Below are 14,069 nucleotides of genomic sequence, written 5' to 3' on the forward strand. Positions count from 1 at the left end.
GTCCCGCCAAAACTTTCTCGTTTTTATTCCTGTTCAACCACTTTCGACAGTATGCACTCAATGTGCAAGTCAATTGAACAGGAATAGCATTAAAACGAAAAGCTTTTGGTGGGGAACTCGCGGGGATAGCACTTTCAAATAGGTTTCGAATCATATGCACAATATAAACACAATATATAGATTAAAAAATACGCCCTGATTTTCAATTTTTGTTTACCTTTCTACTTTCACTTTCGAGCTCAAAATGACGTGGCGTGATCACGTGATTAGACACACTGTGCATGGAATTTTTATCTTAATAATCTCTTGGTCAAGTTCGAAACTTTGTTATGTGGGGTCAAAAATTATTATTTTTAGTAATCTTTATCTTGATGATTGAAAGATAAACGGAGAAACGGAGTACAAATCACTAACAACGGACAAGCAGAAAGAAATGTTGCAAAAAATGAAAGACAAAAACTTCATTTTCCTCTGAAAACTGTCACAGGGCCAATCAAATATATTAAGAGACCTTTAACTCCTTGTTCTAGTGCCAAGAGGACGACAAGGAATCAACTCATTTCAGTTATTCTTATTATAACAACTGAAGAGAAACTACAGCTTGGAATATACTTAAATATGCTAAAACATGATTAAAAAAAAACTAAAAAAAAAAAAATGACAAATGGTTGCAGCATGCGCAGTGTGTTGGAGAATACTCCCCCGCCCCCACCCCAATGCGAACCTGACTTCGATATTATATGGCCAAAACAAACAAAGGGACAGCAGAAACCCTGTCAGTTTGTATATTAGATAAGTTGGTCTGTTCTATGATATAAAAGTCGCATGTGGTAAGCATTTGATCAAACAATCAATATTGTCAGTTGATATTTTATATATAATAAGGGAAATGAAGAAAACCTTCATGCTTTAATATTAATAATCATAATTTCGTGTGTGCATTCAACAGAACGGAAGTGCAAATCAATAGTATATTATTATTAAACATTAAGTTTCTGTTGCTGTCCTGATGTCAAAGTGATTTCATGGACCTACCCATATCAAAATCCCAGGAAATGCTGTTTACTTAAGTTAAAAGTCCATAACAAACATTAAAGAAACAAGATCCACCGTAATGCGTTGCAATTGTACCCACCGCACACTGCGTTGGAATCATTTTTGGTCGATTTTTTCATATGTTTGTAATGACAATTCACCTATTACAAAGAAATTGTTTTTGCTTGACAGGGCCGTACTTACGATTTGCTGCAAACGTGCTCAGGGGTCGTTTTGTACAAGATTTTACCATTTTTAATGGGAATTCTACTAAAACGGCAGTCCCTCGTCAAACTGTACAGAAGTGTTTACATTAATGACAAAAAACTGCACTGAACAAGTGTTTCTGGTTGGAAGAGTACACATGTGGGCTCCTGTCTCACTGGTTGTTTTCAGTCAAACGTGAAAAGGTCATTAGAAAACGTACCGATGACAGCATAAATGTAGTCAGTCGGCCATATTTCTCCACCGCTTCTGCGACGAATCCTCCACCGCCGCTGCGTTGGAACCACCGTTTCTGCGAAAGCTATGGCCAGTGTGCGGGTATCTAAGTTCCAAAGCTTTCATAAGAAATATAGCATTAATTTCGTCTTTTTCGTTGTTTTCATACAATCTGGAGGCCAGTACCTTTAAGTCATTGACAAAAGAAGAAACCGATGATGTATATGTAACATTACCTTTTACTTTTTGTTTTTCTTACGAAGTAAAGTACATAGATGCAACAACAGCCTTAAAGTCTTATCAAACGTTTGAATTTCTGAGGTCTGAAAAATGCTCAATGTTTTTGAATTTCTTAGACCTACAACAGTCTCAAAGTCTTTGAATTTCTGAGGCCCACAAATAGATGGTCAGTCAAAAGCTATGTCGGTCTAAAGCTATACATAGCTTATGTTTTATGTTATATTGTTTACAGACAATAAATAAATATTGAATTGAATTGATAAAGCCAATTAATGTTGTGTCTCGAGATCAAGGACATATGAACGGTGCTTTGGAACTATGAGAGAATACTTGTCAACGGTTAATAATTTCGTACTGAAGGTCAATTAGTCATGACAGATCTGAAACTTTCATGCGCTTTCTGACGAGACTAAACTAATGAAAAACATACCCAGCAAACACACCACGTTGTTACAACGTTGTTATGACGTCTTTTCCTGACGTTGTAACAACGTTGTTTTTTGGTTGATAATGAAAGGTGCGTTGACGTCTTGTCACAACGTTGGAAAGACGTCTTTTTTGCAACGTTGGAAAGACGTCTTGTCCACAACGTTGGAAAGACGTTGTTGTTTGGTTGATAATGAAAGGTGTGTTGACGTCTTTTTCACAACGTTGGAAAGACGTCTTTTTCACAACGTTGGACAAACGTTGTTTTTTGGTTGATAATGAAAGGTGCGTTGACGTCTTTTTTGCCACCTTGGAAAGACGTCTTTTTCACGTTTGAAAGACGTAGTTTTTTCTTTGATTGTGAAAGGTGTTTTGACGTCTTCTGCAGTGTTGGAACTACATATTTTTCACAACTTTGGAAAGATGTATTTTTTACATTTGAATGACATCTTTTCTCAATGTTGTTTCGTCTAAAAGCACAAAAAAAAACCCCAACAGTCTATGGTTTTAAACAAAAGTGTACTGAATAATAGAATAGTCACAAGACGTATCATAACATACTGGGTCTAGTAAGAAAACATACTAAATATGATTTAACTGAAATGTTTTTATTAAAAAGTACATATACCATTCAATCAAAAATAAATTTTGTTGATGCATGTAATCTGTAAAAAGAGCTGTTCAGGCACAGCAACAGTCAATCGACTATTCAATAGCTTTTTAACAAAATATTTCATCAATGAATACAACGATAAACACTTGTGGAAATGGGCAACCATTTTGCTTGAATGTAATAAAGTGTCATAGCATATAAAAACAAGAGCTGTCATAGAAGCAGCATGTTTAACTATTTTAAAACTTGATACTAAGTGAAGAAACATTATCTTGAATTCTAGCATAAAACTGCTGTTATTGTCACTTTTCGGGGGTGTCTTAACAGGAGAGAAAACGTGTATTAACAGAGAGATTCTCGCGCACACATGCTGTTGTAACACCTTTTTATTTATGCGCGTTCCGTGGCAAAGCGTAAACGTATTACGGCCCCAAAACGAATAATTCAAAAGGAAATGACGTGAACGTGATAAAACAAACTTTACCGCGCATTTCATGGGAATTTAATGACAGTGAGGGACAATATATTCATTTACTTGGTTTTGCGTTTTATGCCAGAATAGCGTTAGCGCATGTTATTTTCTTGTTATAACATCTACAGAATCCCTCGGGAATCATTGGTACCTGGCTTGGGTACCAACCAATCCCTCGGGATTCTGGAGATGTTGTAGCACGAAAAACATGCGTTATCCCTACACAATTACTTTATGTTTGAACAAAAAGCATTGAATAATAGCCATAAATGAGTGAAACTGCCTAAAATTCCTTTAAATAATTCAAGAAATACTGGTTCGATACCACACTTCGGTCTGTGAAATCTGATCTTAGATGCTGACAGAAAACAAGTAGGATAGCTCTGCATATAGTTTGTACAGTTTAGCTAAAATCTTAAAGTTACTCACCCACAGTTTGGGTGAAATTTTTCAACATCTTCCTTTCAAAAAGTTTAGCAGAGAATGTGTATTTAACACAGAAATGTGATCTAAAACGGTTGAGAATAAAATTTAGATATTGGTAAAAATGCAACAGGAATGTAAATTTTCTGCAATATTTCAAATTTAGTATACTACATTCTGCACAAGATTTATTGTTATTTAATGGAATATCTTGCTTAATCATTCCAATAAGTTTGACTGAACCAATTTCCAACTCCAAAAAAGACCATAATTTATCCAAACTCGTTGACAGAGTTATCTGCTCTTGCCTATAAATGGAAATCATGATAGTAAGTAAGTAAGTGTTCAAAGTTTCAAAGCCATATGTCAAATAGTTTTGACAAACACGTACTTGTACGCAAACTGAACCAATTTCTAAGTACAAAAAGGCCATAATTCAGCCAAAATAGTTGACAGAGTTATGAACACTTACTTACAGATGGCGATCATATAATAAACAGTGTTCAAAGTTTCAAAGCCACACATCAAACAGTTTTCACAAAACATGGACTGGTAAGAAATTGTACCAATTTCCAAGTCCAAAAAGAGTCATAATTTAGCCAAAATACTTGTAAGAGTTATGTACTCTTACCTACAGATACAGACTATGGTATAATAATAATCAAGTGATAAAAGTTTCAATGTCATATGTCAAACAGTTTACACAAAATATGAACTAGTAGGAAATAAAAGGTACCCTAATTCAGCAAAAGTCCTTGATAGAGTTATGTGCCCTTGCCTAAAATTGGATATGGTGATGATAACAAGTGTTGAAAGTTTCAAACCTTTATCCCCGAAGGTTTTGCCAAAATGTAAACTGGTACCAAAAACTTAACCAATGTGTGATGCAAAGCTAATGCCGTATCGAGTAGGATAGCTATTCTTATAGTTCAAATAGTAAAGTTATAAAGGTCCAATTGCGGCGTCTTTTATGCAGTTTCCGAAAATGATTTTAATAAAAAATCTTGCAAAAAAGTTCTATGTAGAACAATCTAAACAAAATACATTTTTTTTCATATATAACTTTCAGCCAGGTCATTTAATATTGATTTATGTGACAAATTATTTTAATTATTCTCAAAATCACTACAAATGGATAAAGTCTGCCCATCACTTAGCTTGAGACAACATTAACCTTAACCAACAAATTCTTGATTTTGCCTTGTGAATGAGTAATCTAATCCATTCACAAAAATATTAAGAATAATAAAGTAAAGTTTAAGTGTAATGGACTGGCAAAACAATGAACAAACAACTGCAAATTTTTGAAAAACAATTCATTGTGCAAACTTTTTTTCTCGAGATACTATTTGAAATATCTTCATCTTGAAGAATTTTAAATTATCTGAAAAAAATTCCAATAACACTGTGCATCCAGAAAATGAATTGGATAAAAGTTCTTCAGTTTTGTATACAACAAAAAATCAAACTTAACTTGCACTGTTTTCACACATTTCATGTATATCACTTTTCAGCTGCATTTAGAATTTACCGAAAGATTCATTTTGTAAGTAGAACTGTTTTGCATTTAACACATTTTAAATTCAAATGTTTGTGTTTTAGAGCAGATTACACAGTATGTAAGTCATGATTTCTGCTATTTCACTATTTCAGATTTCCTTTTGAACTGGATTTCTATCTGATAGTGCATATATCAGTCACAGGCACTTCTCCCACTCCTAGCTCCCCTTCCTGGTCCTATGTCTACGCAGGCTGAAAATATACATTTTAACACGCATGTAAACTTAAACGTTTTGTTAAAAACTAGAAGATGATCACACATATTAGAATTATGTATAAAGTTAAATGTATGGTAAGGTGACGGTGTATCATTTTTAATGCATGACATACTAATTTCTTTACTTTATCACAAATTTTATACGGTAATACAGTGGGTGGGATAGCGCCGATGTCGTGAATTCATTTCGGACATACTGAGTTTTCAAAATTTCTGGAGCCCTGAATACATTGGACAGGTTCATTCAAATGCTAGAATTTCTATTCTTACTAACAACATTCTCACGTAAGTATGATCAAATATCGTTTCTTAAATATTTACCCTTCAAGATCGAAAACAATGTTGTCCTTTCTTCTCCCAGTTTGCTTTTCCCCTGATGTTAACATGGTCATTAGTTTCATTGTCATCAACCTGTGAATCAGAATGAATTTGGTGATAAAAAGTTAATAAAAAAGGTACAATTTGAATCTATATCACTAAAAATTAAATCAATAAGACAAGTATGCCAAGGAGCAGAGTGTTGAGCCCGCCAGCTGTCAAGTGGACCTTGGACCTAGGGGCCTGGTTCTTGCGCACGACACTCCGTCTCATAATGGTAAACATTCATGCCAAGTTACATCAAAATCCCACCATGCATGAAGAAGAACTGCTCTGGACAAACTTCAGTATGACCGTAGGCCTCTTAACTGTGACCTTGACCTTTGAGACAGGAACATGGGGTTTACGCATGGCACACCTTCTCACTTAGGTAAACATTCATACCAAATATAAACAAGATTGGTTCATGCATGTATAAGTTATGGTCCGGACAAAATCAGACAGACACAAGCACATACATCGAAAGTGGCGACTATATCGAGCTCACCGTAAGTGGGTTCAACAAAAACTTGACACAAGACAAATACAACTCTTGCATAATTATTATTTTTCATTCTCTTAAAGTATTCTTCTAAATTTAAAACATGCACAAAAATGCTCGTGAAACACGATTCAGATGAGTTTCAGGTAAGTTCACGCATATTTTATTCAAGAGGAAGTAAAAAACAGGTAATGAATTTATGGAAACTTTATTCCAATATTACTTACTTATCAAACACCATGATATCCTTGTACAGCTAGAAATTGTGCCACTGGCCCATGAGTAAGTGTTGTATATAAGCAGAAGATAAAGATTCTATTCACAGTCCCTCATAGATGTTCTTCCAACAGCAGACAACATGGAAACCTGTCAACAGCAAAAAATTTCAAATTAGAGCTACTTTGTAATAATCTACATTTTAAGCACACACAACAGTAGTACACCCATGCATAAAATAAATTTTGAGAACTTACTGTCTTGCATTTTAGATGTAAACAACCTTGAATCAGTTTCACAACTAGTTTACGGTAAACCTTTAGCCTACTAGCAACAAGTGATTCTGCCTTTGCGACCAGTGCAGACCAAGATCAGCCTGCACATCTGTGCAGGCAGATCATGGTCTGCACTGTTCGCTATTCAGTCAGTAAATTTTCAGTGAACACCCCTTAGAAAAACAGATGGTACTGTCCAAACTGAACGATGGATCAGTTCATTTTAGAAACTTAGCAGGGTAAAGGTTAATGAAAACTTATGCCTGACTAAACTCAGACATACCAAAGTCTTTGTAAAACAGATCCTAGGTTTTTCTGCACGAGGCATATATGTTACTAGTCAAAATAATTCGCCGTTCAGATTGTTTTATATTTGTGACGGGCAATCTAAACGTCAAAACTTTGAAGGACCAAAATAATGGAATATAAATCACAGTACACAGTCATGTAAAGTTATTGGTTTTGCGTTTTCGCATATTTGCATGTAGAGACACGGTAAACTTTAATCGTGTACAGTACATACATACATTTAAACTATCACCAGAAAATAAGTAATTTTGGATAATATTTGATAATTTTGGCATAAATCATTGAGAAATTGAATCCCCGTTCAATACATGTAAGTTTATTTGAATTTAAGACTAATGTTTGAAAATAATCGGCATTTAAACCTATAGCATGTAAAGCGTTGGCAGCGATGAAAATTTCATCGGAAATTGCTTCAACTATTTTGATCTTTCGAGTGTTTGACGCAAGTGGGGATACTGCCCATATGAAAAGAATTATCCCAACATTTCCTAGGATCGCATCAAATTAGTTGGACTATTATGTTACTTCTGAAGAGGATCATCAGGCATCAAACGAATGTGAAGCAGTATAATAAATTATATTATATGGAGATGTCCAAATACAACGTAACAGGATATTTCGGGACAGTGTGATAACTTGACTGTCGCTGTCTCAACATGTCTAAACTTATTTGGCACGATTTCTTTCAGGAAATCTCTAAAACATGTGACGTCACGCAATGGCTTTGACTACAAACAAAATGTAAAAACTGTTGATTTTATGTTAGTCAATATGGTGACAGCGACAAGTAAGCATAGTTCCGGCTATATTTCTGTTGCCTTTAGATAATGGATGGCACTTCTGTTAAATTTTCTTGTTGTATGGTGGATGGCGTATGAATGCATTGCATGTTATTATGCAGAAGGGGGGATGGGCAGGGACTTTTTTCATATACAGACTTTTGGTGGCTTGATAGAATTTTGATCAGAATTGATAAAAAAAAATATTTATAGAATCTGTGTTTTAAGAATATTGATGCAGTTAGAAAAACATCACTGTTTACAAAAAAAAGACATGGACGTCTAGCCGCTCACTGTCTTATCAGTTCTAAAAATAGAAACTACAACGGATTTGTTTACAAACACCATCTAGTCTAGTCCTATATCAACATACAAATGGCATGTAACTGTTAGACACTAAGCATACGTGAATTTATAAACTAAAAACCCTTTGTCAAAACCTTTATAATTTATTGAAAGTTCTAACTATTTTTTGCACTGTAAACAGTAAAAGACTGCAAAATGTTGACAGTCTGATCTTCATCGCATGCAAGATATTTTAAGTAAGTCCATTTCTAGCCTAAAATGCATAATTATTAATTTATCCTCATGCAACACAACAATGTCAACATACAAATTACCGGTAATAGGCCTACCGCGAAAATATATGACAATATAAGTTATAGCTATAACTTCAACAGTTTTAAAAACGTCATGACAAAAAATAACTGCTGTAAAAACTAACAACATACTTACAGGTGGAGAAGCCATGATTTGACATATAATCTGTACAGGGCGCATTTTAAATACTTCCACGAATTTTAAAAACTCCGATCAACAACAAGAACGAGGGCAAAAAGGCACGTGAGCTAGACCTGTTTTGATTGGTCAATTTCGAACACATGTCGGAAATCATGGGACGGAACTCTTTCGAGTTAATGTTAGATGGTTAATGTTACTAACCTCACGACATGACGAATAGCGCTAAACGACAAATATGCAATAAAGTATTCACGCAATGAAATTATTTTTGCAGCTTGAAATAGTTTAAAGTTTCAGTAAATCTAATGACGTTGTTCCAACGTTTTTACAACGTCGGAATAGCGATGTCGGATTTTGGTCGCTGTAAAGCCGTTGGAACAACGTCGGAATTAGCGACGTCGGATTTGGTCGCTGTAAAGCCGTTGGAACAACGTCGGGATAGCGACGTCGGACTTTGGTCGGTGTAAAGTCGTTGGAACAACGTCTGATTCTGGTCACCGACGTCGCGACCCCAAAACAACTATAAAAAGACGTCTTTGCGACGTCGTGTGTTGTAGATTTATAACAAAAATATTCAAATAACTTGTAAAAGTACGATTAAAACATCGGCAACTCTTTGATGAATTGAACATGGACACCGATACAAGAAATTTAGCCGTGACATCCACAGCCTATGACAAATTAACGGTAAAATGCACCTTGGTTATTTATAATAACGTCATGATACATACCCTTGTCCCTTGAAAAAATAGACATATATATATCTGGTTATTTATAATAACGTCATGATACATACCCTTGCCCCTTGAAAAAATAGACATATATACATTTGGTTATTTATAATAACGTCATGATACATACCCTTGCCCCTTGAAAAAATAGACATAAACTGTATGTCGTGCTGCACATAGTGGAGAGTGTGAATACCGGGGATGTACAAATACAGTGAAAAATTATACAATTTTCTGTTTACATAGATCTACTTTGACTTGAAGAAGACTTTTACTCTAAGTTACGCATATCACTTGGGCTCGGTGTTATTATATTTTCCGATTCCTTGAGATGACGGAGAACATTCAATTTTTGCTGTAATAGAATTCCGCTTACGTCGGTGCTAGGAGGCATGAGGGATATTCACCAGAGGCGTACCTGATTTTGAACTGTACGCCAGATATGAGCAGCATAGCTTCGAACCAAGCAGAGATGCTGCGAGTGTGGGGTAAGTGAGGGAGGGGTCTCCATCTTCCGGCGGATTTGGTTTTTGGAGTCTCCCCCAACATTTTTCGGCAAGAGATGCGTTATTTCCAGCGTTAATATATTTTGTTTGTCACATTTGTACTACATATTACAAAGATGATCATTTAAAATCATAGTTCATCACACCGCTCATGCTTACTGGCAGGGATCGTGACAGTGTCTAAAATTGCAACTGGAACAGTCCCCGGATATTTTGAGGAATACAACCATTTTTCGTAAAGAGTCCTATGTAACTTTAACCTGGAAAGTGTGTGCTTCAATAGCTCGATCGCTCTGGCAGGATACTTTGCCCGTACTAGTATTCATTAATAATTTTATCTAAGATTTTAAAATCTTTAATATCTATTTCGCAGATTTTTCCTTAAATTACTTCGATACAACAATAAATAACAAAATGAAATATGCCAGCGTTAGAATGTTGAAAAATCAGATTTCTGTGAATTGCTCTACAAAATACACTTCAACATTAAATCATTAGTAACAGTAGATATATACTTATGTTTTCAAAATATTTGCGTCACTAAAACACTGTGTCATTCTATAATATATTTTACTGACCTATTGTGTCTGTTATGGTAACTGCATCTGAACTCTTACCTTATCCCAGCTGCTACACGTGAACAAATCGCATATTTGAACCCTGTGCAAAGCTGTTTTTATCACTATTTATTTATTTATTTGTTTATTCAATATCCTCTACAATGTAAAGATTGCATAGTCAATACTCTGAATTAAGGGTTTTTGATAAATGTATCTACCCATACATTGCAAATATTTCAAGTTTTCTCATACGAAACGTAACTTTTTCCTAGTTAGGCCTATCCAGAATTAGATATAGATTGATAGATTTAATTGCAACCATTAAAAAGTCTTCAATATCACGCAAAGAATGTTATGTTTAGCGTAACTTTTTTCTTACTCGAGACATCGGCTGATCATTTTGTTCTCTTTCTGCTCTCTTGATTTACCAATAAAATACATGTCATTTGAAACTTGAACAGCAGAGGGAGACGGGTGTCCTGTTTCTGGGCAAACAAATTTTCGGACATGCCCAAACTGAGTACATCGAGGTTCAGAAGACATACATATTGTTGTGCCGGTATGTTTGTAGAAAACGAGCGCTCAGTCGTTTCCGTAGAAACTTGCATACACAATAGATTTGTTGGGTATAACGACGCACTGACACAAATTTAGGTCTTATGGGTAATTTCTAGATTTGATGGTGGAGGAAGACCCCAGGTGCCCCTCCGTGCATTATTTCATCACGGGCGGCCACATAGGTAGAACCACCGACCTTCCGTAAGCCAGCTGGATGTTTTCCTCACATGATATGCACAATAGAATCTCTTTTTTGACCGAGTATCGCAACTTGGAGTTTGTGGCAAAATGATTCCCCTGAAGTTGTGCTCTAAATCTTAAACATCCAATTAGTATACATGTATATTAAATATAAATCATTGGCTAAACTTTTTGTACTAGTAATAAATATTTATGCATTTTGTCTTATTTGAACCTATTGCATAGTACTGTTAATTGTATGTTTAAATAAACTATATGTAGTCAGACATCCCAACTTTTTCGGAATGCCAAATGGGAGTTTTTCTTCCAAGTGGGAGATTGAGGTGTTCAAGTGGGAGATTTAATACCTCGGTATTTACGTTCATGGTATTACTTTAAGGAAGCCTTTGATACATACATATGTACTTAAGACACAATGTACCGGTAAAGTGTAAAACAGCTCTTTAGCACTCATAAAAGACTGTAAAATTACATGCAATGCAGCAGCTAATGATAATATCAACTTATTTGCACTTATGATATCACTAGTCATTACTCTTCACATGTTCATTTTAAATTTACCTATTATGCAATTTTTTCAAGTCCTGAAATGTTAATTAATATCTAACTTGTCTCCATTACTCAACTCTTTGTTGTAAGTTATGCAAGCCTTCTTTGCTAACTTTAGTAGCTGTAGCACTTTTAGCACTATGTCTTAATTCAAAACTCCACTGAAAATTAAACCTGCACTAATCATATTTCTTATGTGGGAAACAAGACTCCCCAGGTGAATTTTTACATTCTGGCATGAAAAAAAATGCAACTGTTAGAACCGTCAAAACAAAATGTACAGAGTTAAAAAGAATTTAAGCTTAGAAAATTAACTGTTTGATTCTCATCCCCGCCCATCCTTATCTAAAACCCCTAGCCCCAATTTTTTTATTGATCAAAAGCCGGATATCCAAAATTGTATGTCCGGATACTGATACACTTTCGTAAACACTGCCTGAATCTCCACTTTAAAGGATGTGTTTGACAAATTGTGATGGTGCAAAGACAGTTTAACAGCATTTGACAGTATCTGATATTTAAATTTACCATGATATTACCTCTTATTAAAATGACTGAAGAAAAATGTTTATCAAAAATCGGCGAGCAGACAACCTACTTTCGATTTCAAAGGTAAAGCCAATATATTTTTTTTTATCAAAATTTGATTGTGATTGAATTTTATTGATTAAAATTAAATATATATTGCCTGGATTTCAATTTCAGTTGTGTACAACACGGACGTTTACGTTACAATCAAGCAGACGGCACTACCGCGCTATTTCATAAATTTGGATATAGGGGTCAAATATGTTACTTTTGCAAGTGCATTAAATTAATCAACATTTGAAGGTAGTAATTGATCATAATTCGGATCTAATTTACCTTTGAGATATGGTCTGTAGCTTGTATCCACTCGTATCTTTGAATGTTTGAATTCCCGCACGAGGTGTCTATTTTTAAAGAGTAAGCCACCAAGCTGGCTTTGTGAACAATACATGGCTTTATCCAGTACCAGTTCGTGGCTAAAGTGCTGTCCGAATGAGGCACCCGAGGTCTTCCTTCCAACATTAAACACTGTTTAAAGGTGGATAGTTCGTTTGAGACACAAACACGAACTTGTAAAATATTGCATGCTTACTTTAATTGATCATCTTATACTAAACTTTCTAAACGTTTCATAAATATTTTCCATGACATTAATACACTTGCTTTACTTTTATTGTTCGAATGGTTCTACTTAAGTTTGCCACTTGGGCAGTTTTGTTCTTGTGAGACATATCTATGCGAAATATCTTCTATAGAAAACTTTAACCAAGGGATGCCCAATGTACACATGTGTAATCAAGATCATATGAAATGGTTGTGAAAACCTTTGCAAGTCCAATTACAAACATACAATAGAAATAATTAATATAATGTTATCGACACCAGTTTTGTTCACTTAAAATTGCGCTGTTGGTTACAACAATATTGATTCCACTAATGAAAATTGATGATCATTCATGAGAACTGCAAACTGCAAATATGATATACAGCTTGACAAAAAGCACTGTCAGTAAGACCAGCTTTCATCTTTAAAAGCAGTATATTATTTAGAAAGAAGAAAGATATAAATAGATACATGTATCGTTCGAAGGTGTTGCCACTGGCCCTTCCTGGGCAATGCCCAATATGTTCCTTCATCCGTTCGTTTTGTCCTCGCTGTCAGTTTGTGTACTTGTGCTTGCGTGCGTGCGTGTTTCTATTTGTGGCAGGCCTGTTTGTCGATCTGTGTCTCTGGCTGTGTTTCCTGTGCTCTATGCTTCCAGGAAATCTACACTAGCTCTATCCGTTTTTCTATATTCTCGATTATTATATAAAAACACAAACCAGTCTAATATTTCAAAAACGAATTTGATAATCTCAATAAGATGATGTTATTCAAATGAAGAACTTTAAATAGCCACCTAACCGCCTTTGATTTCAAGGTAGGCCTACGCACAGGCGTACATAGGATGGCCGTATGCCCATGTACGTCCCTGTTCACATTTCATTACCTCTCATGAACAGACTCAATCAAACTGATTCTGTTCTGTTACGCATAATCCTGGTAATGTTCAAATGTAGCCCAGGAAGACCCGATCCCGCATCGTCCACTATCATTTCGGAATGAAGGAAATACAGAAAGAGGCATACATGTAATAAATTATAAGTTGCAGAAACCATTAGGGGCGGTTGGATATACACACGTACATTCCGTATAGGTGACAAATCCCTAACAACAACAAACTGCGACCCGGGACGAATTTAAAGGCATGTAAGCAGACTATGCACGGGATGCTGATAAATTCCCGCGCTTTTATCCGATTGGTTTGAGACGGATTGAAAGAAATCGTC

At 35.3% G+C, this 14,069-nt stretch overlaps 1 long non-coding RNA gene across 1 annotated transcript; it reads right to left on the reverse strand.

The window, feature by feature from the left end:
* Nucleotides 1-2,731: 2,731 nt before the first annotated feature.
* Nucleotides 2,732-8,711, reverse strand: LOC123563986 (uncharacterized). The gene is made up of 4 exons (XR_008372469.1): nucleotides 8,601-8,711; nucleotides 6,514-6,652; nucleotides 5,749-5,838; nucleotides 2,732-5,402 (listed from the first exon to the last, which is right to left on the reverse strand). It is a non-coding gene; the product is annotated as an uncharacterized LOC123563986 (long non-coding RNA).
* Between the last annotated feature and the right edge of the window lie 5,358 nt (nucleotides 8,712-14,069).

This window comes from Mercenaria mercenaria, chromosome 9, assembly GCF_021730395.1.
Source record: "Mercenaria mercenaria strain notata chromosome 9, MADL_Memer_1, whole genome shotgun sequence".
NCBI classification, from domain to species: Eukaryota; Metazoa; Mollusca; class Bivalvia; order Venerida; family Veneridae; genus Mercenaria; species Mercenaria mercenaria.